Source organism: Salmo trutta, chromosome 6, assembly GCF_901001165.1.
Source record: "Salmo trutta chromosome 6, fSalTru1.1, whole genome shotgun sequence".
Taxonomy (NCBI): domain Eukaryota; kingdom Metazoa; phylum Chordata; class Actinopteri; order Salmoniformes; family Salmonidae; genus Salmo; species Salmo trutta.
In genome coordinates this window covers 42,437,444-42,464,275 of record NC_042962.1, presented here as the reverse complement: position 1 = coordinate 42,464,275, position 26,832 = coordinate 42,437,444, and the positions used below count along the sequence as shown (strand labels likewise).

The window sequence follows — 26,832 nt, the reverse complement described above, 5'->3', positions numbered from 1 at the left end:
ATCAGGAGCCCATGGGCTGAATTGAAAAGATTCCACTACAAGGAACTGAGCTATACTCAGTAGCCACTAGACAATCAGAGAGAATGTTTCCATTTTCAGGGGGTGCCACAAGCCAATCACAGAATGCCATTCCCTCACTGGGGGTACCACTAGCCAATCACAGAAAGTAGGGGTGTAACGGTTCACCAAACCCACGGTTCGCTACATATTGCGGTTACTGTAGTTCATATTTATATAAGTGTAGGTATTTCTGATTGTGAAATAACAAAAACAACACTAAAAACAAAGTGCAATATGCGTGTGAAATCAATACGTAAACATGGCTCAGGCATTGTATAGGCCTACGCTATAATATTTTTCTTACAAAGAGAAAGATGCGCACTTGTGTGACTCGAATAGAGGGGGCATGTCTGTAGCGCGGTAATTCTCATCTCCCACTCTGGGGTAATGTGATGGGCTGTCACTGTTAAGTAGCTCTCTGTAGCCCTGGAGGTCCATCCATCTGCATTAAGCGCAACACCCGGTGCATCGGCCAAATCATTGACAACTTTGGCTTTGGCTTGCTTATATAGAGCAGGTAGTACCCATTTGCTGAAATGGGTGCGAGAGGGAAGTTCGTAACGTGGCTTGAGCACTTTAACAAGGTGCTGAAACCCCCTATTCTCAACCACCGAGAATGGCCGCGTCTATATACACCTAGCGCTCTTGTCATTTCTTTGGCCTGGTCAGAATCAGCTGCAAAGGGCAACGTGAATACAGACGGGAGACAAAGTTGTGTTGTTGTTTCCTTGCGTTTCCGTCTTGTTCCGGTGGTAGGAATACTGGGGTGATTTCACCGTAAATGTTAAGCCTCAACATGTTTGAGGTGCTGGCAGCTACATAAGCCATTCTCATTGAGCAGTGGCGACACACTGTTAACGTTTTATCCCCAAATCTATGTCCATCTCCGTTATAATCTACTGGGAAGCCAAAATATTCCCAAACTAGGGATTTAAAGGATGATGGAGGATCCTCCTGGTTGCGACAGTTCATTTAGAGGTTATGTGACAGTACCGGAAAACTGAGCCACTGCGAAACCCTACAATTTCAGATTATACAGAGGAGAGAGCGAGAGAGACGACAGAGAGAGATGGCTGATAAGAATTCACATTATGCAGTGGAGGGAGAAGTAAAAAGAGAACGTTCCATTTCTCCAATGGGGTTTTGAGGAACAGTAACTAACCGTGCCAGATTAAAAAGAGGCCCATTTATTAGAGCCATAGCCTGTGGCAGCTGTGGCAGTGACAGATGGCCCAGTGCACTATGGGAGAGTAGCTGGGTCACAATCAGGTCAGTTGGGCACTGGTGGAAAGGGCAGCAACACCCACACACTGCACATGAGTGGAGAGGGAGAGACTGCACATCACCAGGGTCATGTTCATTAGGCATTAAATAGCAGAAAACAGACCGATACTGGGTTTGTCCAATTGATAAATGTTTGAAAACATGAACCAACATGGCCTACTCTTACGAAAACATACAGACTGCTCACAACAGTCTAACACCATCAACCGTATGCACAGAATGTTACCAAACACAATAAACCAGAATAGAACACCCTCCAATACCCTATACACACACCTGAGCCAAGCCAAAGTTGCTGGAACTGTGCTAGGAAGGACAGTGTGAACAGAAACATTTTACCCAGTACGGTTTTGATGAGCATGTTAGTGTCGCCCCAAATTTACATCAACAACAATCTAAACTGAAGCATTAGCCTATATGTTGAGCCAGCAGTATGTCATGACCATGTGACTGGACGAAGAAAGAAAAACTATGGGTCCCAATTAAAGGACATAACTAGACTACTACCCAGCCTTGGAAACAACGCATACACCACACAGTCTCCTGTACATACGAGCACACACACCATTTCCTGTCTGTCAGCCTGTGTGTTCCTGCATCGGAGGCCACTAGTGGGTGTGTAGGTCACGGGCTGTGATTACAGGATGGTGTGCTGGGCTGTTTCATGCCATGTGTATGTGCCCGCCCTCAGATCTGCCCAGGCTGGCGTCACACACTGTGTGTCTCTGCGTCTGTGTGTCTAGGCAGGGCCTGAGATAACACCTGCTGCACAGCATAGCGTTCCAGAAACAGGGTGCACTGTCCTCTACCCAGGGCCTGAACTCATGGATACAAGAACATGCCCCCCCCCCCCACACACACACACACACACACACGTGTCTGAAATTTGTGGAGTAAACCATCACTTCAAGATTTCCCTGTTACTGCTCTTTGAGTTCTTTAAGTTTAGACTCTTAGATCCCATGCACAAATAGACGATCACCCAACATAAGCAGTCAGATGTCATGTGAGGAGTCGATATCTGTGACTACATTGTCATAGAAAAAATAATAAACCATTTGATTAACCGTATTGTAGTCCGTGATACGTGTTGTGCCTAACCTTCCTAATTATTGAATAGAATTGACACATACACCAACCAGCACAAAAACATTTACACATACCACCTGCCTGTAAAGTCCAAACCACAACAGTGACAAAGTAACATGGAGGCTACCTATACACGCATCTGTGTGCGTGTGATGTTCCTTACCTTAAATGACCCCAGGTCTCAGAGACCCCGGCTACTCCTCACGAGGAGAGCCTATCCCAGGGTTCCCTTTGACCTTGGTCCGGCAGACAAAGCAAGCTGACTGGCTTAGCGTCGGCCCCGGAGTCACAACTGTCGCAGAGCCTCAAATCCCAGCCCTCCCTCTCAGCAGAAGATCACAGTGCCCATTCACAAACCTGCAGAGAGAAAAAGACAACCATCAGGGGTGAATTCAGGGTCTTTAAAACGCTCAGAAAAATCGCAGATAGAAACAGAACAAATCCAGTTGGCACGATCCCCTATTCCATCTGAGAGACAATCCTTTTGGTTCTGCACAATACATTCCCTCTACGAACGTTCCGTAACATTACATCCTCCTAAACAGGCCTCAATCGCCAAAGAAGACCTAAAACACGCTTAGGTTTTGGGTGAGGAAAATGATTATTAACAGACCACAGATGTTTACATCTCACTCATATCAAGCCGTTTTAAAAAGTAACAATTGCTACATTCAACGCCTGGTTGAAAAGCAGTGTCTGGCTTTTGGGGGTTTGAGGGCAATGTCTTAGAGAAGAAGAATTAAAACAGGAAGAGGAACATGGTAGGCACAGCCTGGCCCAAATCAAACTTCTTTGATTTTTATTTTAGATAGATTGTGTTTCTTCTTTCTCTGGCTGCAACAGGGGACATGCAATTTAGCAATTATACATTTAACAACTAAGATGCACAAGGGAAAAGATACATAGAAAAAGTGTCCCTTGTATCATGTGTACATGATACATCCCACATATACCAAGCCAATGCATACAACCATCACATATACAAAGGCAATGGAACCACATGGCAGATTCTACACACAGTGCAAAGGGAATAGATAGCAGACAACCTACATATCCACAGCATTTGTGTAACGCACATCAGCTTTGACATTAGGTTAGATGCCCAGGTTTTAAGCCCCTCCACAGCAGAAACACTACAGGACAGCTAGGATGAAATAACATTTGATCCAAGAGGACATCTAGGAAATAACATTACCCTAGCCTGGTATGCATCAGCTTTTAGGCCTTAATTATCATCTCAATGCTCAGATCCATAGTTGAAACAAAAGCAAAGCAGCCACCCCACCTCTATTTTGGTAAAAAGCTAAGATTGGCCTGGAGAAACGTAAACACTCTCAAATTCATAGTCAGAGCTATGAATGAAACCCTGACCATGATATCAAAACTATAGTTTTAACCATGTTTTGAGGCTGTACAGTGTTTGTTTACAAACATTGGAGTAAAAAAATAATTATATTTTGAGTTCTGATGTGGTAAGACACTTGAACTAAGCTCATGCGGCATTTATAAGCTATATTCTTCAAGAATCAGTGGGTATATATATCATTCATTTATAAGTCCAAACATGCATGTAGCAACTAAGGACTCTAGCTTTAACCTACTGTACTGCAGCAGATTTATTTCCCATGCTGGCAAAATTTGCGTTATACGGCTTCATCAGCTATTCTTACCAGTATCAATTTGCCATGGCATCATTCACATCTTCTATATGAATAGTCTACAACACTAAAAAATAACCTTCTGGCAAATATTGATTATGCCCAGACAGTCGTGAGCAGAGTGAATAGGGTGAATAGGCCAACATGTTGGTTATCTAACTAACCTAACATACAAGCAGGAGCCACAACCAGGTGGACACAGGACATGACGCAGTATTCTCTATGGCCAGAACAGGTAGACAGTCCTTGCGCAAGAAACAACTGGGCTAGTTAAACATAAAATACCATGTATAAAACTACAACGGGGTGGTGATGCAAGTTTCCAACTAATTGATACAACACCTATTATGAATACTATACAAACGTATAACTCAACATTTTCCAGTACCTCCAATCCAGTGTTTACATATGCAAAGGAGTTTGGGCTACATTAATTTCAGAATATGTTGCAACGTCCCATTCCAAATTGAGTCGAATACCATGAATGGAAAAATAACTGTACCCTCTCGTAGCTTTTTGTGTTGGTCAGAAAGTTACAAAACATCTCCTTTCACGCTTGTCTTAACAAGCGGCTCAACCCCATTTTTTATTTTATTTAACTAGGCAAGTCACTGCAACATTGTAACACTTCTGTAGCACGAAATGTAAATATAGATTTTGCTTATTCGACCATGGCTGCTCGAGCCTTCCACTAAACGTCGGGGTGGATCACAGAATGGGACAAAAAGCTTCAGGTCAAGTCGGCGAATCACGATCAACATTGCAGGATACATTTGTTGCTTACTGCTTTGCAATGATTTCACCACGTGTAGAACTGAATAAGTGCACTGATTTAAGTTTTCCGAAAGGCAGAATTGGTTAGTATTAGTGGGAAAACGATAAACAAGTAATCGGTAAAGTAAGTAACCCCAACAAATGCATTACGAAAATAGAAAGCAGCAGCATGTGTGTTGCAATGGACAAATACCCATCTACACACATTCATAGGGTAAAATTAGCACTAGGGACAACTTTGAAGCGATATATTGAAATAGCAAATTGAAGTCTAATGTTTAAAGGTGTAACGTTAACTTCAGAGAATAAGGGTCTGACTTCCCAACGGAGTAGGGCCAAGTATGTTTACAGCTGAAAAACGGGCATAAAAATGCTATCTAGCTTGGTTAGGTAAGGTTAGATGTAAAGGGAAACCCTCTCTTACCCATTGTGTCTGACACAACATCCTTCATTATTGAACACGATATCACATATGTATACAGAGCTCCACGAGTCCCATCTTTCTTCGGTGAGGACAAATTATTCCATACACAAATAGACTTTCACCAATAATTATCCTCGAGGAAAGTAAACCATTTTCAAAAGAGGTTAGGCCTACGCGAAAGACGAGGTTAAAATGTTATTTTCCACGACAAACAAGAACAGTAGAATACTTCCAGATTTTGCACAAATAAATCTCAAGCGATAACAAGGGCTTCTCCAAGACGTTCCAAACTTGTGCAGCTTTTTTTCTCTCAAAGGAGTTGTTCCTGTTTCGCCAAAGTTTGGGGGAGGGGTGCTTGTCAAGCAAGCTGAAAACCCCAGCCAGTTTAGAACACAGACAAAACTCACAGAGAAGTGAGAGCGAAGTCGATCCGTTATAGCCTACTAGGAACGACAGTGTAAAGATAATAACCGAATAACCAATTGCAAGACTAGGATAACCATAAAATATCCTATGCATTTTGCATTTGGGAAATTTTAATTTTGGCCTGTTAGGCTGGACAGTAAATAGCAGTGGTGTAAAAATACTATACAATATTTTTACACCACTTAAGTCGTTTTTGGTGTATCTGTACTTTACTATTCATATTTTTGACAACTTTTACTTCACTTCATTCCTAAAGATGTACATTTTACTCCATACATTTTTCCTGACACCCAAAAGTACTTCTTACATTTTGAATGCTTAGCAAGGACAGGAAAATGGTTCAATAGAGCCCCACAGTGGAGGTGTCATAATACCCATAAATCCTAGCAGTCAAACTGGGAAATGGTTCCAATCGTTTTTCCACCATTCATTTTTCCCATAGGGGATTTTTGAAAAACTTAAAATAAGGGCTGTTTCGTGTAGGCTTGCCCTGGCATGATGTTTTGACAACCATGGAAATCTCTCTCGGACAAGGTGACTTTTATCAATATGCTCGGCTCTATTTACTCTCAGATTAAAACAATTGTAATTATCATCAAAGTAGATGTAACAATGTAGGTTCCGTCCCTCTCTTCGCCCCAACCCGGGCTCGAACCAGGGACCCTTGCACATATCAACAACTGACACCCACCGAAGCGGCCCTTGCAATGCAAGGGGAAACCCTACTTCAAGTCTCAGAGCGAGTGACGTCACTGATTGAAACGCTATTAGCGCGCATCACCACTAACTAACTAGCCATTTCACATCGGTTACACTCACCCCCCCTTTGACCTCCTCCTTTTTTTCCGCAGCAACCAATGATCCGGGTCAACAGCATCAATGTAACAGTGTAGGTTCTGTCCCTCTCTTCGCCCTAACCCGGGCTCGAACCAGGGACCCTTGCACACATCAACAACTGACACCCTCGAAGCATCGTTACCCATCGCGCCACAAAAGCCACGGCCCTTGCAACGCAAGGGGAAACACTACTTCAAGTCTCAGAGCGAGTGACGTCACTGATTGAAACGCTATTAGCGCGCACCACCGCTAACGAACTAGCCATTTCACATCGGTTACATAGACATGCCAAACTACAAATCCCTGCACGTCACATCTCGCTGACACCTTTGCTAACAGGTTTTGTATCAATTTAAAGCTTGCACAAGACAGTTCACATAATTGTCCATTTAAAGAAATGTTGGCAATGTATTCATTACTACAGTTATTTAACATTAGATAGTTAACCCAGAGATTCTTACCTTTACCTCGATTAAGCAGTCTCATTCAGATCATCATGGCATTTGTAGTTCTTTATGATAGCCACATTAGCAGCCAAATAGCATTTAATTTTTGGTGGGTAAATAAAGGCGAATATATTGATAAAAGTCACCTTGTCCTAGAGAGATTTACACATTTATCAAAACGTCACACCAGGGTAAGCCTACACAAAGCACAGCCCTTACTGGGGCGGCAGGTAGCCTAGTGATTAGAGCGTTGGGCCAGTAACTGAAAGGTTGCAAGATCAAATCCCCGTGTCATTCTGCTCCTGAACAAGACTGTTCCTAAGCTGTCATTGAAAATAAGAATTTGTTCTTAACTGACTTGCCTACAAAAAATAAAGGTAAAAAATAGTGTTTCTAAAATCCAGAACATTTCCTTGTTTGACCGCTAGGTTTTAAAGGTATTATGACTCATACTGTGGTACTCTATACACACACTTATCAAGAGAACATCCCTGGTATGCCTCTGATCTGGCGGACTCACTAAACACACATGCTTAATTTGTAAATTATGTCTGAGAGTTGGAGTGTGCCCCTGGCTATCCCCCCCTCCAAAAAAAAGAATGGTGCTGGCTGGTTTGCTTAAGGATCCGCCCCTTTTCTTTTTTACATTTCGCCTAAAATGACATATCCAAATCTAACTGCCTGTAGCTCAGGCCCTAAAGCAAGGATATGCATGTTCTTGGTACCATTTGAAAGGAAACACTTTGAAGTTTGTGGAAATGTGAAAGGAATGTAGGACACAATAGATCTGGTAAAAGATAATACAAAGAAAAAAACAACTGTTCTTTTGTATTTTTTTGTACCATCATCTTTGAAATGCAAGAGAAAGGCCATAATGTATTATTCCAGCCCAGGTGCAATTTAGATTTTGGCCACTAGATGGCAGCAATGTATGTGCAAAGTTTTAGACTGATCCAATGAACCATTGTATTTCTATTCAAAATGTTGTATCAAGACTGCCAAATGTGCCTAATTTGTTTATTAATAACTTTATGTTCAAAATTGTGCACTCTCCTCAAACAATAGCATGGTATTCTTTCACTGTAATAGCTACTGTAAATTGGACAGTGCAGTTAGTTTAAACAAGAATTTAAGCTTTCTGCCAATATCAGATATGTCTATGTCCTGGGAAAGGTTCTTGTTACTTACAAACTCATGCTAACCACATTAGCCTATGTTAGCTCAACCGTCCTGTAGACGGGACACCGATCCGGAAGAAGTTTTTTATTATATGGAATTTGAAATTATCTATACTATTACTTTTGATACTTAAGTATATTTTAGCAATTACATTCACTTTTAATACTTAAATATATTTAAAACCAACTTTTACCTAAGTAGTAATTTTCTATTTTACTTGAGTCATTTTCTATTAAGGTTTCTTTACTTTTACTCATGTATGACAGTTGGGTACTTTTTCCACCACTAGTAAGTTGGCATATCTTTCCATATTTTCACAAGCTATTGGAGTAGGAGAAACAATGTTTTCATTAGTCTATAGTTCAGTAGGGCAGGCAATTGCCTCTATCCATATAATCATACCTATGTTTGAGTGCAAAGTAGGCTAATACAAGGGTGGAGGTGTAGCCATATGCATAAGCTATAAGCTTCATAAGCTATCATAATTGTCCAAATAGGTGACATGTCGATGCCATCAGGGTGACAAGGGCATAGCTTATTTGCTAATTTCAATAAAAAATTGCATTTAAAAACAGAAGAGCAGTAGCCTATAAATCTTCCCCTATTTATGATTTCTGCATTGCTCCTCCTAACGAGGGTTGCTGGCATCAATATCTCAGGTTCCACCTACTGCCGATGTTCCCTTGAGCAAGTGACTTAACCTCCAAATTGCTCATTGGGCGCTGCACAGCGGCTGCCCTCTGCTCCAGCCTCTCCAATCAAATGTGTGTTTTTTTGTGTGTATGTGTGTGTATATTAGGGGGGTTGGATAAAAGCAGAATACAAATTTCCACCTCGCGTGGACTAATTAATTAATACAGTATATTTTGTCTTGTCTTGTTTCCTCTGCTACCCTCACTTTGAAAAATAGTTTAACCCTAATTCTTAATCAGATTCTAGGTAAAGTCTATGTGCCATACTGTATGTGAACTGTCAGATCAATTGTAGTTGAAAGAGCCGTGCACCGCATGCCTGCACAGGAGACTATAGTAATTGAAAAAGCAGACACTTTCCTTATAGACTGACGTCTTTTTAGATGTGCTCAAAGGTTTGAACATCAAAGGTGTAGGTGTGTTCTCTTCAAACTGCACCTGGCTACTCCACCACCCCAACCCTTGATTCCCCCCACCCTTGCTCTTATCCACTTGTTCTTCTTTGAACAGTTTTATTTTATATGGGCCTACCTGGCAACTACTTTGCCCCTCCCCCATAGATTTAGGTAAGAGTCTGTTAAATGACAAGAAGTGAATGTGAAGGTATGTCCGTCATCTGTCTGTCTAACTGTCTGTGTCTTTATCAAATGTAGTAGACTGTAGACATGAACAATCAACCTGGACAGATTCATATGATGGATCACTTAAACCCCTGGCATCTCAGGATGCTAGAAGTAGCCAACCTGGACTCAGGGGTAGACGTAACATAGTAAATGTAAATCTTGGCCACCACAATTAGTATAATATGTTAAGTTTCGTATGGTATGTATTAATATGTGGATGTTCATCTTGCATTTCGTATCTAATGTTACAATTACAATTCATATTACATATTACGAATTTAGATTTGTACAATATGTTCCGAATTGCAATTCTTACAATATGTTATGAATTTGCGAAAACGTATGATATGTTACAAATTCCAATTTGAAGTAGGTAACGTTAGCTAGGTGACTAACACTAATCATAGCTAGGTGGCTGACGTTTGCTAGGCTAGGGGTTAGGGTTTAAGATTAGGAGTTAGGTTAAAGGGTTAGGGGAAGGGTTAGCTGACATGCTAAGTAGCTGCAAAGTAGCTAAAAAAAGTAGTAAGTAAACTCAGCAAAAAAAGAAATGTCCTCTCACTGTCAACTGTGTTTATTTTCAGCAAACTTAGCGTTTGTAAATATTTGTATGAACATAACAAGATTCAACAACTGAGACATAAACTGAACAAGTTCCACAGACATGTGACTAACAGAAATGGAATAATGTGTCCCTGAACAAAGGGGGGGTCAAGATCAAAGGAACAGTCAGTATCTGGTGTGGCCACCAGCTGCATTAAGTACTGCAGTGCATCTCCTCCACATGGACTGCACCAGATTTTCCAGTTCTTGCTGTGAGATGTTACCCCACTCTTCCACCAAGGCACCTGCAAGTTCCCAGACATTTCTGGGGGGAATGGCCCTAGCCCTCACCTTCCGATCCAACAGGTCCCAGACGTGCTCAATGGGATTGAGATCCGGGCTCTTTGTTGGCCATGGCAGAACACGATAAACACAAATCCGACCATCACCCCTGGTGAGACAAAACCGCGAATCGTCTGTGAGGAGCACTTTTTGCCAGTCCTGTTTGGTCCAGCGACGGTGAGTTTGTGCCCAAAGGCGACGTTGTTGCCGATGATGTCTGGTGTGGACCTGCCTTACAACAGGCCTACAAGCCCTCAGTCCAGCCTCTCTCAGCCTATTACAGACAGTCTGAGCACTGATGGAGGGTTTGTGCGTTCCTGGTGTAACTCTGGTAGTTGTTGTTGCCATCCTGTACCTGTCCCGCAGGTGTGATGTTCGGATGTACCGATCCTGTGCAGGTGTTGTTACACGTGGTCTGCCACTGCGAGGATGATCAGCTGTCCGTCCTGTCTCCCTGTAGTGCTGTCTTATGCATCTCACAGTACAGACATGGCAATTTATTGCCCTGGCCACATCTGCAGTCCTCATGCCTCCTTGCAGGATGCCTAAGGCACGTTCACGCAGATGAGCAGGGACCCTGGGCATCTTTTTTTGGTGTTTTTCAGAGTCAGTAGAAAGGCCTCTTTAGTGTCCTAAGTTTTCATAACTGTGACCTTAATTGCCTACCGTCTGTAAGCTGTTAGTGTCTTAACGACCGTTCCACAGGTGCATGTTCATTAATTGTTTATGGTTCATTGAACAAGCATGGGAAACAGTGTTTAAACCCTTTACAATGAAGATATGTGAAGTTATTTGGATTTTTATGAATTATCTTTGAAAGACAGGGTTCTGAAAAAGGGACGTTTCTTTTTTTGCTGAGTTTAGTTGCAAAGTTTCTAATTAGCTAAAATGCTTAAGTTATCCGTGATGAGATTTGAACGTGCAACTTTTGGGTTGCTAGACGTTCACGTTATACGCACACCCATCTACCCTGCCTTTAGTAACATTCTGTCCTATGTAACCATACCAAACAAAACATACCTTACTAATTTGATTGTGCCAGTTTTACATTTACTATGTTACGTCTAGTCTATGAGACCAGGCTGTACTAGCAGCCTCATACAGACTTCAGGATAGCAGTTGACATCTTTTGTCACATTTGCATTTCCCTGTGTCCCTTACTGAGGACATGCTATTGGCTGTACTCTATAGTATCCTCTGACCGTACTAGTCGGATCCCCTCAGATGTAGGATACAACACACTCACAAAACCAAAGAAAGAGAATGCCATCTCAGAGATACCAATTGCAATTTTTCACAATCACTTGCCTCTCTTAAAACACTCTTCCTTCAAATAGCTGAGCAAGAGTGATACAATGCAATAGGGATTCTTTGTATCAACACAATAGAATAGACACTAGGCAAATATTTATCTGTTCTATTTACACATAAAGATATAGTTCTTTATATTGGTTAGAAATAGCATCGAATGATCAGAGAGACCTATCGCCATATATATGTTTCTTTATTCAATATGGAGACAAAGACAGTGAATGTTAGAAGGAGGAGAGGAAGCACTAGATTTTTGTCTGTTGTTCGTTCTGCTGCATACTAAGCGTGCAGCGGAGGGAGGGCTGGCAGACTCAAGGGATTAAAAGCGTTTGTTTACCATCTAATCCTTTGCATGAACCCACAGCACCACCACTACGCACCCAGCAGACTCCCGGATCCCAGAAAGAGCGGGGAGAGATAGAGAGAGAGAAAGAGAGAGAGATAAAACAACAACAATCTAAGTGAATACTCCGTTCTGGGGAAAACAATTCCCTTAGAAGTTCCATGGCAATTGCTTTTACCATTTTACTCAGTTGATTCTTGTGCTGGAGCTCTTAGATAACAAGGGGGAGAAAAAAAGGCAATCCTTTTTACTCTTTGGAAGTGATATGAAAGATCGTCTCCTGCTGATAAAATGTCTGTTCCTCTACCCCCAGAGAGTACATGACAGACATGTTTCAGACATATACCACTTACTATATGGGCAAAAACAGAGACAGTTGTCAATGTTTGCATACTTTTACATATAATATGGTGCCTGACATCCCCAGTGTTACAGAGTTGTGTTCAACAGGGTACACCGTGGCAAATTTTTTGCAACGGAAAACAAAACATTTCTTTCTTATTAGAACAAGTCCAGATAGTCCAAATAGGGCTGTTTTCTTCCAATTAATGCCTAATGAACACGGCCCTGTTGTCTCCACAGAGTTAAATGTTTACGGCACACAGTGAGTAAAAACATCAGTTACATACGTTTTTCATGTTTAACACCTCAGAAAGTGGTGACATCTGGTAGCACGGAAAAGCAAAAACAAATCCCGGTTCACAGTGAGGCATGGGCTTTATTTCTATCCTGCTGTCTTGTGTTCCAGGTCTAAGTTGACTCTCTAAGTGAATGTATGTCATTGCCATAGGTTAATAAAGAGACCAACGTATGTGGCTGCTTAGAACAGTGCAATATAGTGAAACAAAGGGATTTAGTGGTGCCCATAAAGATGTATGTTTTTATGAGAGCTGCTCAACTACTGTATATACAGTACCAGTCAAAAGTATTTGGACACGCCTACTCATTCAAGGGTTTTTCTTTATTTGTAATATTTTCTACATTGTATAATAATAGTGAAGATATCTAAACTATTAAATAGCACATATGGAATCATGTAGTGATTTATATTTTAGATTCTTCGAAGTCGCCACCCTTTGCCTTAATAACAGCTTTGCACACTCTTGGCATTCTCTCAACCAGCTTCACCTGGAATGCTTTTCCAACAGTCCTGAAGGAGTTCCCATATATGCTGAGCACTTGTTGGTTGCTTTTCCTTCACTCTGCGGTCCAACTCATCCCAAACCATCTCAATTGGGTTGAGGGCGGGTGATTGTGGAGGCCAGGTCATCTGATCCAGCACTCCATCACTCTCCTTCTTGGTAAAATAGCCCTTACACAGCCTGCAGGTGTGTTTTGGGTCATTGTCCTGTTGAAAAACAAATGATAGTCCCACTAAGCCCAAACCAGATGGGATGGCGTATCGCTGCAGAATGCTATGGTAGCCATGCTGGTTAAGTGTGCCTTGAATCCTAAATAAATCACTGACAGTGTCACCAGCAAAGCACCCCCACACCATCACACCTCCTCCTCCATGCTTCACGGTGGGAACCACACAGGCGAAGATCATCCGTTCATCTACTTTGCGTCTCACAAAGACACAGCGGTTGGAGCCAAAAATCTCAAATTTGGACTCATCAGACCAAAGGACAGATTTCTACTGGTCTAATGTCCATTGCTCTTGTTTCTTGGCCCAAGCAAGTCTCTTATTCTTATTGGTGTCTTTAGTAGTGGTTTATTTGCAGCAATTCGACCATGAAGGCCTGATTTGCACAGTCTCCTCTGAGCAGTTGATGTTGAGATGTGTCTGTTACTTGAACTCTGTGAAGCATTTATTTGGGCTGCAATTTCTGAGGCTGGTAACTCTATTGCACTTATCCTCTGCAGCAGAGGTAACTCTCTGGGTCTTCCTTTCCTGTGGTGGTCCTCATGAGAGCCAGTATGAAACTGGCTCTCATGAGGAATACCACAGGAAAGGAAGCGCTTGATGGTTTTTGCGACTGCACTTGAAGAAACTTTCAAAGTTCTTGAAATTTTCCACATTGACTTTCTCTTTGCTCATTTGAGCTGTTCTTGCCATAGTATGGACTTGGTCTTTTACCAAATAGGGCTGTCTTCTGTATACCACCCCTACCTTGTTACAACACAACTGATTGGCTCACACGCATTAAGAAGGAAAGAAATTCTGCAAATTAACTTTTAACAAGGCCCATCTTTTAATTGAAATGAATTCCTGGTTGACAGAAGCTGGTTGACAGAATGCCAAGAGCGTGCAGAGCTGTCATCAAGGCAAAGGGTGGCTACTTTGAAGAATCTAAAATATATTTTGATTTGTTTAACACTTTTTTGGTTAATACATGATTCCATATGTGTTATTTCAGAGTTTTGATGTCTTCACTATTATTCTACAATGTAGAAAATAGTAAAAATAAAAACCTGGAATGAGTAGGTGTGTCCAAACTTTTGACTGTTACTGTAGGAGGGGATAAAGTCCCAGTCACACCCTTTGTTAGTGTGCACATGTATGTCAGATCTCCCACTTGTGTATCCATCCAGGACATCACCAGGAAGATACAAGTGGTGTGTTTCTTATGGTAGCCCTACCAGAAAACAACAGTGGTGAGGGATGACTTGACCATCACTATGGCACCAATATTATGTTTGCATTTGCTGACCACTGACCCTATAGTCGACACTGTTAACTTATTGTTCTACTATACTATAAGTCAAGTAGGTGACCTTGTGGTGCACAACTGTAGATTTTTAAAGTCAGTGAGTGGTCACTGAGTGAGTCATAAACAACCATTCACAACATTTTGAGAGTGAACAATAATTTGTATTTCTTGAAAAAAAGGCCTTTCAAATTCATAGAGGCTTAACCAACAGCAGTCTTCCAGGTACAGATTTGATTGCTTTTGCAACTCATCACCACTTTCCAGTTATCTCTCCTCCCCGCTCCCCTTCCTCTCATCTCCTCTTTACTCCTCTCCTCTACAATGGAGGTAGATATCTAAACAAGCTCCAATTAAATGAATGCGCCTCTCGAGTGAAATTACATCAATGAGCTAGTCATCAACAAGGAATTTGATAGCAAACCATTCTATTGAGTGCCCCATAATTTATTCAATAACCGCTAATCAGGGAGCTGAAAACAGCAATAAAAATGGGATGTAATTGTTGTCACACAGAAATTAAATCATACACTCAGTTTAGAGTGCATACGTTGAACAACAACCTGGCAAATTAACTAATTAAATATTGATATCCTATTGAAGTGAATCCTGTTCATTTGTGAGTAACGCACAGTTTTTTCCCTACCCAATAAGTAACCTTTAAAGACGATTTTTATCTCTCAGCTTGTTTCTCTGTGAGGTTTTTTGTCCGTGCTTATATCTGGCCCTGCAAAGGAATATAAACCCTTTGACTCTGAACAAACCTTATAAGAAAACAAAGAACTTCTGCCGAGCCTGCACTCTTGTCTTAATTCATTTTCACCACTTTTTTCCAGTGGGCATGTTTTACAATGTCTCTAGCTCTGGCTGCTTTGCTGTCACCACTATACAAAGCCTGCAGGAACACTGGTGAGTCAAGGTGTGTGTCCCAGATGACACTCTATTCCCTATGTAGTGCAGTACTTTTGACCAGGGCCCATAGGGCTGTGGTCAAAAGTAGCGCACGACATAATGATTAGGGTGCCATTTGGGAAACATCCAAGGCCTTTCATAGTCTTCACTGCTGTAGACCACTAGTGAAACCAACAGCTTCAGGATATTCTATTACATTCACATTTGAGTCATTTAGCAGACGCTCTTCTCCAGAGAGACTTACAGGAGCGATTAGGGTTAAGTGCCTTGCTCAAGGGCACATCGACAGATTTTTCACCTAGTCGTCTCGGGGATTCGGTTACTGGCCCAACACTCTTAACTGTTAGGCTACCTGCCGTCCCCTTCTATAGATGGAATGATTGGTTAATACCGCATTCCAACCAGTATCTATTCCAGAAGTTACCAATGGCTAAATCTATGACTTAAAAATGCCTATTTACTCTGTTCCATCTGACTGCGCAATCCACTGTCTCATCAGCCCAGCCAGGCAATTTATAAACTTGATCTCCACTATAAAAAGCATCTAGACATTATCTCACATTTATTTTAGACTAACATTTAGTTTTCAACAGCAGATATTTGTATAAACCTTGCTGTCTGTCTCTCCGACATTTGCAACATTGTTTCAATATTCAAGTTCGTTCTCCAGCTGTCCCATAGTAATGAAGGTGTTGGGAGTCGGGATGAGACAGAGAGGCAGGCAGTGTTTCTCAGCCAGTCGAAATCATGATCAGCTGGCATAATTTTTATGGATATATACAAAGAAATGTCAATTGAAAAAAAGGATAAACGAAACAAAGTCCAGCATGTTTGCAGTCTTTCCAGCTTCAGTTGGAAGTGATTGTGTTAGCTGTGTTGTTGACTAGTGTCCTGATGAGAGAGCATATTTTCTATGCCAGGTAAAATCGTGCCTCATTAGCTCATTGTTATGGGTGTATCCAAATAAATGTCACTAGAAAACAGCTTAAATAAATGCAAATGCAGCTACTTTGCTATTATTATGGCTGCACTGTTAGACGTGACTGTAAGTTAGCCGTAGTTGGCTAACTAGTAAGCAAGGGATAAGAATGTTGTTAGCCAGTATGGCAATGGAACATTTAGAACAAACGACTGGATCGCGTCCATAGATACAGAACAAAAAGACTGAATGACTGGGTCGGGTCGATGGCAACCGAACCAATAGAACAAACGATCAGCCCGTTTGGGTAGCAACCCTAGATTTGTGTCAGGACTATATCTTGTCGAAGGATGAACTATTATGAATAAATTAATCAAAATAGAGTTTTTAATGAAAATATGTAAATCATTATTTGAATATGTTGGTAACCCGTAGTATAAAAGTGATAAATCAAATCAAATGTATTTGTCACATACACATGGTTAGCAGGTGTTAATGCAAGTGTAGCGAAATGCTTGTGCTTCTAGTTCTGACCATGCAGTAATATCTAACAAGTAATCTACCAATTCCACAACAACTACCTTGTACACACAAGTGTAAAGGAATGAATACGAATATGTACATAAAAATATATAAATGAGTGATGGCCGAACGGCATAGGCAAGATGTAATAGATGGTATGGAGTACAGTATATACATATGAGATGAGTATTGTAGGGTATGAAAACATGTAGAGCAGCGTTGTTTAAGGTGGCTAGTAATACATTACATCAGGATGGCAAGATGCAGTAGATGGTATAGAGTACAGTATATACATATGAGATGAGTAATATAGGTTATGAAAACATTATATAAAGTGGCATTGTTTAAAGTGGCTAGTGATACATCTAATTACATCAAGATGGCAAGATGCAGTAGATGGTATGGCGTACAGTATATACATATGAGATGAATAATGTAGGTTATGTAAACATTATCTAATATAAATAATATAAAGTGGCAAGTGATAATGCCCTTGAAGTCGGTGTTTGGAGGATATATTGGCACAGTTAACAACACCTGTGCCAATATATCCTCCAAACACCGGCTTCTTGGGCATAATCACTTAAATATGCAACAGAGATGCTATCATTCCAGTTCCATGCAGCTGCTAGGTACTGAGGGTTGCTGTGTGGCTGTGAGAGGACCACCTCTATGTACACAGATAGGGGGCATCAGGGTGTCATAAATTCAGACAAGTAGCTCCTCTTTGTGTGTGTGTGTGTGTGGGGGGGGGGTTCTTCTATCCTTGTGGGGTCCTAAAATCCCCACAACGATAGTAAAACAGTGAAAATTATCCCTCTTGGGGACATTTCCCACATCCCCATGAGGACAAAGGCTATTTTAAGCTTAGGGGTTTGGTTTAGGGTTAGGCTTACAATTAGGTTTAGGGTTAGAATTAGTCTAAGGGGTTAGGTTTAGTAGTAGTATTAGGGTTAGGAGTTAGGGTCAGGGATTTGGTTAGGGTAAGGGAAATGGAAATTAATTTTAGGTCCCCACGAGGATAGAAGAACAAAACGTTTGTGTGTGTCTGTCTCTCTGTGCGTAGGTACCATTTTGTAACCAAAGGTTTCAACTGTAAATTCCTTGTGAATTCCTTTATAAACTGGATGCCCATGTAGACCACTTTTTCATTACTTACATCGTTGACATTGAGCAAGCTTCTCTATCAATACTGGTAGTCATGCGCATGGTTAAGACTCGTTTGAATGGAAATCAAGTAAATCAGTTGGCTAGCAAGCACTGTGGACGTTTGAGTGAATTACTCTTCATTATCACAAGACTGAACCACTTGCCAGATATAGAAATCTGTCAAAATTCAATTTAGCTGTCATGTACTGTAATAAAAGGTTCAAAATATTACCAGGTATTTTTCTTAGGCTCTCTTATAACACTGTTTCAAGTTATAAGTTACAAGGGTATATAAACAGGAGAATGAAGGAATGAAAAAGGTTACAGATGACAAATTCACAGGTCTCAATCAGACACAAGTATTAAAAGATCATGGACACATGTCAATCTGTGACCTGCAATCGAAATCTATGCTATGCTATGCCATAATATACTATACAATACTACATACTATTCTATACTGTTTATAATACTAATGTGTTCTATAGTATCCTTTTCTTATTTAACTGCATGCATACTGAGTTGAGCCAACCCTGCCCAGAGCTTAGGGTCTGACTAGTATTTTACATCCACAGCTGAGTGAAAATCAGAGTGACTGGTGGCATCAACTGCCCAGCAGACCAACTGCCCAGCAGACCAACTGCCCAGCAGACCAACTTCCCAGCAGACCAATGCTCTGCTCCATGGATCAGTAACACATTTATCTTTAATAATACATCAATACGATCGGTGAGCTTTACCATGTAACGTTAAGGAATGAGGTCTTTCACATCGGATGAGCCTGAATGTTAGGTTTTTCAACAGCATTCTGTTATTTGCAAGACTACACAAAAAATAAAGGACTAAAAGATCTAGAGGGGTCCAACATGATCCTCTGTGTTAGTTTGTAGCCCGGTTCTATAGCCAGAGGTATGGCTATGCAGTGAGTATGGCTCAGTATAGATCAGCCTGCTGCGATTTGGACGGGAGCCGACCTGGACCGTACAGTGCTGGCTCTGAGATTCTCTTTTGTCAACTGGAAACTATGGTGGAGGCGTAACGTGACCGACAGGTGATTTATACACGTCATTGTTGATTTGTGACTGGTGATTGTGTTGTTTCTAATTGCATTGAGTTCTAAACTGTCAGTCTTTCCCACCTGTCATATCTCTGAGAGGACCACAATGGAAATAAGCCTTCAGGCATTATTGTGTTTTATCCTTTATTATTTTTTTATGTATATATTATTGTCTCCAGCTGGAGAACCAGCCTAGGTCCTACTACTTATGCAATAAATTAAATCAATCAATCTATAACAGTGTGATTAATGGCCTTACATTTGCGGCACACACGAAGGTTGAGGTGATAGGTAGGTAGGGTTACAAGATTCTCCTGGGGAATTGGAAATAAAGGCCCTCTGATGCATGGTCAGACTGCTCAAAAGTCATCCTGAGTCCCTCCAATGTAAATCTACCTTAAATCTAAGCTCGGTTCAATAGTATGAAAAGGGTATCCTATAACAGAGAACCAGGGGCTCAGAGAATCACTCACACCATTTTTTTCTGAACCACATCCAGCCCAGAACTCCTCCCATGAGGAGGCTGTGAATATCAATGAGATTTCACTGGGTGGACCCCTTTGTTTTCTTGAAACATGATTGAAAAATCAATATCTTTCTCCAAAACCTTGGCCATGTGGCAAGCTATTGACTCGAGAGGATTTTACCCTCTCATCTTCCTCCTTCAAACCCCGAAAACAAACAGCAGCAACCACACACTTGACCACAGAGACAGGCAGAGAGTAGACACTGCAATCGGGGGGAAGCAACAATTCCATGTTTTAATTGAAGCAATTCAGCAAGATACCTTTTTAAAAGAGAATATTTAAATGAATTGCTTACATTTCTATTTACTTCCTGAATTGTAATGGTATTGATCAACCCTGGTACCAATAGCTGAGTCCTCCTATAACATCCCGGTTATGTCAACAACAAACACAGCGCCGTTGTCAACTACAGCCATGCTGGCAGGGTGGCACCTCATCTTGTGCCCACCGTGTCTGTTGTGACAGCGAGGGAAGGCGGTTGGATCTCTCTTTCTCTGCGAATGCCCTATAAACAGGGTCAAGGCGGGGGAGACAGGAAACGGACCCATGCTCCTGCAGGTCAAAGGTCATTTGACCTTTGTAAATGTATATTGGTGTGAGAGTGTCCTGTGTTGACCCTGTTCATGGGGCCAGCCAGCCGGCAGGGTGGTGTGAGCAGGGCGCTGTGAGCAGGGCGCAGTTGTTTAATTTGTCCTTCCTTTGCGGGGAGAGCGTTATCAGTGCAGTGTAACTGGCTAACATAGGCGTGTGTGCATATGTGAATGCATTTGTATTTATTTGTGTGTGTGTGTGTGTGTGTGTGTGTGTGTGTGTGTGTGTGTGTGTGTGTGTGTGTGGTGATGGCGTCAGCGGTCAAGTCTTGCAAGCTTCCTGTGGCCACAAACTGACGAAGCACAGGCTTCCATCACACCCCATCAGACACAGACAGACCTCAAGTCTCTAGGTACCTTAATATGACTCCAGGTCCTCAATGAACAAAATAGCTACCACGAATGGTATAGGCCCATCCTCCCCTTTCAAGAGCAGCCAATTGCATGCGCGTGTGTGTCTGTGTTCTAAAAGGGAAGTCAGCCAATCCAGCCAACCTCATTGACCCAAACTGATTGACTGTTTCCAAGTCAGCCTTTATCTTGGTGTTGGGCCATTGCCACCTCCGGTTCCACAGCCACAGCCTTCCCTCGATCTGATTCCAGATCTTTTTAGGAAAGCAGCACTTCTCCATGTGGAGGAGAGCCAACACCGTTGCAGTAACTGTTTTGCTCTTTCCCCCAAAATAACATGGCAGCCTTGTGAGAGCAGGCTAAAAATAAACCACTGCCACGGTAGGAAGGCCAAGGAGGCAGAGAGAGAAACCAAAGGTAAGGCTCACTGTCAAGGCTACTGGGTTATCTAGGCTGTGTGTGTGTGTGGTTGTGTGCGTGTATGTGTGTGCTGTATGTGTGCATGTATTCATTGAGATGTACAATGCATTTTTCAAGAGAGAGCTGTTTCAGAAAGGCAGCATTAGTATCTTTACCTGTTCACACTGATTCTGGTATGAGGCTGGTCATATTTGGTTTGGCACTATCTGAGCTGAAATAATTATACGAGGTCTGCTTTATTTCTTAAGATTGTTTAAGTACAAACTTGGACTGAGCTGAAGGATCAAATGGTACCTTCATGGACAATTCTTGGACAACTTCATGGACAAGTATTCCTATTTTGCCCCAAAAATATATTATCCTTTAAAAATACTACTAAATGTATTATTCCCACCAAATGCTTTCACTCACATCTAATCCTGAGGCAAATCCTCAATGAAAATGCTTTCTCTATAATGAATGGATGACATGGTGTTGATGACACGCACGAGTCAACTTGGGGAGGGGTTTGAATTTCATGAGGCATCCTTACAGGACCGACATTACAGTGTACTGAAACACCTATCTGAATCTAAGCATGCAGGAGAGAGCTGTAGTAGAGAGCTTAGACCGTTAGCTGGTTAAAGCTATCATTAGAGAGGGATCACTGTGGCTGACAACGCCCCGCCTACACACACAAACACACACACTCACACACTCTAGCATACTTTCATTTATTTGATTTATTTCACCTTTATTTAACCAGGTAGGCTAGTTGAGAACAAGTTCTCATTTGCAACTGCGACCTGGCCAAGATAAAGCATAGCAATTCGACACATACAACAACACGGAGTTACACATGTAATAAACAAAACATACAGTCAATAATACTATAGAACAAAAGAAAACAAAAAGCATATATACAGTGAGTGCAAATGAGGTAAGTTAAGGGAATAAATAAGCCATGGTGGCGAAGTAATTACAATATAGCAATTAAATACTGGAATGGTAGATGTGCAGAAGATGAATGTGCAAGTAGAGATACTGGTGTGCAAAGGAGCAAGATAAATAAATACAGTATGGGGATGAGGTAGGTAGATAGATGGGCTGTTTACAGATGGGCTATGTACAGGTGCAGTGATCTGTGAGCTTCTCTGACAGCTGGTGCTTAAAGCTAGTGAGGGAGATATGAGTCTCCAGCTTCAGAGATTTTTGCAGTTCATTCCAGTCATTGGCAGCAGAGAACTGGAAGGAAAGACGACCAAAGGAGGAATTGGCTTTGGGGGTGACCAGTGAGATATACCTGCTGGAGCGCATGCTACGACTGGGTGCTGCTATGGTGACCAGTGAGCTGAGATAAGGCGGGGCTTTACCTAGCAGAGACTTGTAGATAACCTGTAGCCAGTGGGTTTGGCGACGAGTATGAAGCGAGGGTCAACCAACGAGAGCGTACAGGTCGCAATGGTGGGTAGTGTATGGGGCTTTGGTGACAAAACAGATGGCACTGTGATAGACTGCATCCAGTTTGTTGAGTAGAGTGTTGGAGGCTATTTTATAGATGACATCACCGAAGTCGAGGATCGGTTGGATGGTCAGTTTTACGAGGGTATGTTTGGCAGCATGAGTGAAGGATGCTTTGTTGCGATATAGGAAGACTATTCTAGATTTAATTTTGGATTGGAGATGCTTAATGTGAGTCTGGCAGGAGAGTTTACAGTCTAAGCAGACACCCAGGTATTTGTAGTTGTCCACGTATTCTAAGTCAGAGCCGTCCAGAGTAGTGATGCTGGACGGGCGAGCAGGTGCGGGCAGTGATCGATTGAATAGCATGCATTTAGTTTTACTTGCGTTTAAGAGCAGTTGGAGGCCACGGAAGGAGAATGGTATGGCATTGAAGCTCGTCTCGAGGTTAGTTAACACAGTGTCCAAAGAGGGGCCAGAAGTATACAGAATGGTGTCGTATGCATAGAGGTGGATCAGAGAATCACCAGCAGCAAGAGCAACATCATTGATGTATACAGAGAAGAGAGTCGGCCCGAGAATTGAACCCTGTGGCACACCCATAGAGACTGCCAGAGGTCCGGACAACAGGCCCTCTGATTTGACACACTGAACTCTATCAGAGAAGTAGTTGTTAAACCAGGCGATGCAATCATTTGAGAAACCAAGGCTGTCGAGTCTGTCAATAAGAATGTGGTGATTGACAGAGTCGAAAGCCTTGGCCAGGTCGATGAATACAGCTGCATAGTAATGTCTCTTATCGATGGCGTTTATGATGTCGTTTAGGACCTTGAGCATGGCTGAGGTGCACCCATGACCAGCTCTGAAACCAGATTACATAGCGGAGAAGGTACGGTGGGATTCGAAATGGTCGGTAATCTGTTTGTTAACTTGGCTTTCGAAGACCTTAGAATGACAGGCTAGGATATATATAGGTCTGTAGCAGTTTGGGTCTAGAGTGTCACCCCCTTTGAAGAGGGGGATGACCGTGGCAGCTTTCCAATCTTTGGGAATCTCAGACGATACGAAAGAGAGGTTGAACAGGCTAATAATAGGGGTTGCAACAATTTCGGCAGATCATTCCAGATTGTCTAGCCCGGCTGATTTGTATGGGTCCAGATTTTGCAGCTGTTTCAGAACATCAGCTATCTGGATTTGGGTGAACGAGAAATGGTGGGGGCTTTGGCGGGTTGCTGTGGAGGGTGCCGGGCAGTTGACCGGGGTAGGGGTAGCCAGGTGGAAAGCATGGCCAGCCGTAGAGAAATGCTTATTGAAATTCTCAATTATAGTGGATTTATCGGTGGTAACAGTGTTTCCTAGCCTCAGAGCAGTGGGCAGCTGGGAGGAGGTGCTCTTATTCTCCATGGACTTTACAGTGTCCCAGAACTTTTTTGAGTTAGTACTACAGGATTTCTGTTTGAAAAAGCTAGCCTTAGCTTTTCTAACTGCCTGTGTATATTTGTTCCTAACTTCCCTGAAAAGTTGCATATCACGGGGGCTATTCGATGCTAATGCAGAACGCCACAGGATGTTTTTGTGCTGGTCAAGGGCAGACAGGTCTGGAGTGAACCAAGAACTATATTTATTCCTAGTTCTACACTTTGTGAGTGAGGCATGCTTATTTAAGATGGTGAGGAAGGCACTTTTAAAGAATAGCCAGGCATCATCTACTGACGGGATGAGGTCAATTTCATTCCATACGCATGCATGCATGAATGCAGAGACACACCCATGCTTGCACACTCACATGTACGCACACAATACACACACACACACACACACACACACACACACACACACACACACACACACACACACACACACACACACACACACACACACACACACACACACACACACAGATAAACATACACAGAGGGAAAACACACACACATCCAGGGTGCAGCACTGTTTACATCCAGACCCTGCCCCCCCTCCCCTGAGACCCATTTCACATTCCTCCACCAGCCTCCCTGCATTCTTTGCGTGGTGAGGAGGGGGCCTAACCGGTCTCTCTTTCCTCCATCTCTCTCTTTCTCTCTGTTCCCTCACTCCCTTTCTGTCTTTTTTCACTCTCTATCTCTCACTCTCTCATTCAACACTCCTTTGCCCTCCCATTCTCTTTCACAGTTTATTGCAGTCCTTTCTTGGTCCCCCCATTCTCTCTTTCTCTAGACATTTTACATTTCTCCCTCACTCACCAAGTCTCTCTCTCACACACACACACACACACACACTCCTCATCCATTTCTCTTTTTCTCCTAGTCCCCTCCCCATCTCCCTCCCTCCCTTCCACTCTCCATCTCGCTCAGTGGAGGTCATTTGGGAGTAATGAGAGCAGAGGAGAGCTGAGCTGAGTGGCCAAGGGGGATGAGAGGAGCGAGAGAGGATCATATATTTACATCAGTCGCCGGTCGGCGCCCCTCTTTCAGCGCTGCCCTTTAGTCCAGTTTAAAGGAGCCCCAGACCAGGTCATTGTCCTGCCACAGGGCTTTATACCTAACCCCCATCCTCCCTCCTCTTTCTCCCTCCTACCAGAGAAAAGAAGGGGGAGCCGGACGACATGGGAGCTAGAGGCAGTCTGCAGGCAGCGTCTCCTCTATCTAAATCCAGGAGCCCAATTTATTACAAACCCAGTAGTGGGAGTAAGAGAGAGATAGAGAGAGACAGAGAAAGATGAATTGGCGAGGGCACTAGAACAGTCTGCAGCACCCTACTACAATCTGAAGTCAAATGTCTACTGTTTCCTGATGATTTACATTTACGTCATTTAGCAGACGCTCTTATCAAGAGCGACATACAAATTGATCTGGTGCTTCTGTCCCAAACCAAGGAGGGCCTACAGCAGCACCTAGATCTTCTGCATAGATTCTGCCAGACCTGGGCCCTGACAGTAAATATCAGTAAGACAAAAATAATGGTCTTCCAAAAAAGGTCCAGTTGCCAGGACCACAAATACAAATTCCATCTATACACCGTTGTCCTAGAGCACACAAAAAATGATCCATACCTCGGCCTAAACATCAGCGCCATAGGTAACAAAGCTGTGAAAGAAGGGCCTTCTATACCATCAAAAGGATCATAAAATTGAACATACCAATTAGGATCTGGCTAAAAATACTTGAATCAGTTTTAGAACCCATTGCCCTTTATGGTTGTGAAGTCTGGAGTCTGTTCACCAACCAAAAATTCACAAAATGGGACAAACACCAAACAGACTCTGCATGCAGAATTCTGAAAAAAATATCCTCTGTGTACAACGTAAAACACCAAATAATGCATGCGGAGCAGAATTAGGCCGTTTCCCGCTAATTTTCAAAATCCAGAAAAAAGCCGTTCAATTCTACAACCACCTAAAAGGAAGCGATTCCCAAACCTTCCTTAACAAAGTCATCACCTACAGAAAGATGAACCTGGAGAAGAGTCCCCTAAGCAAGCTGGTCCTGGGGCTCTGTTCACAAACAGACTGCACAGAGCTCCAGTACAGCAACACAATTAGACCCAACCAAATCATGAGAAAACAAAAGATAATTACTTAACAAAAAAATAATTAACAAAAACAGAGAGTACACAGTGGCAGAATACCTGACCACTGTGACTGACCTAAAATTAAGGAACGCTTTGACTATGTACAGACTCAGTGAGCATAGCCTTGCTATTGAGAAAGACCACCATAGGCAGACCTGGCTCTCAAGTGAAGACAGGCTATGTGCACACTGCCCACAAAATGAGGTGGAAACTGAGCTGCACTTCCTAACCTCCTGCCAAATGTATGACCATATATCCCTCCGATTACACTGACCGACAAAGAATTCGAAAACAAATCCAATTTTTATAAACTCCCATATCTATTGGGTGAAATGCCACAGTGTGCAGTCACAGCAGCAATATTTGTGACCTGTTGCCACAAGAAAAGGGCAACCAGTGAAGAACAAACACCATTGTAAATATAGCCCATATTTATGTTGATTTATTTCCCTTTTTGTACTTTAGCTATTTGCACATCGTTACAACACTACAGTATATAGACATAATATGACATTTGAAATGTCTTTATTCTTTTGGAGCTTTTGTGAGTGTAATGTTTGTTATTTTTTATTGTTTATTTCATTTTGTATTTATTATCTATTTTACTTGCTTTGGCAACGTAAACATATGTTTCCCATGCCAATAAAGGGAGACAATAAGCCCTTTGAATTGAGAGAGAGAAAGACAGACAGAGAG

General features: G+C 42.2%; 1 protein-coding gene across 6 annotated transcripts in view; it reads right to left on the bottom strand.

The window, feature by feature from the left end:
• LOC115195953 (B-cell CLL/lymphoma 9 protein) overlaps window positions 1–26,832 on the bottom strand; it is a 100,540-nt gene that overhangs the window by 29,850 nt on the left and 43,858 nt on the right. For 3 of the 6 annotated variants that reach the window (XM_029756328.1, XM_029756329.1, XM_029756330.1), the window contains exons 1-2: window positions 5,290–5,756; window positions 2,597–2,790 (exon numbers count right to left, since the gene is read on the bottom strand). The gene's annotated coding sequence lies outside the window, so the exon portion shown is untranslated. Of the gene's footprint in view, window positions 1–2,596; window positions 2,791–5,289; window positions 5,757–26,832 lie in introns of those variants that run through there. The other 3 variants (XM_029756324.1, XM_029756325.1, XM_029756326.1) reach the window with 2 other exon arrangements.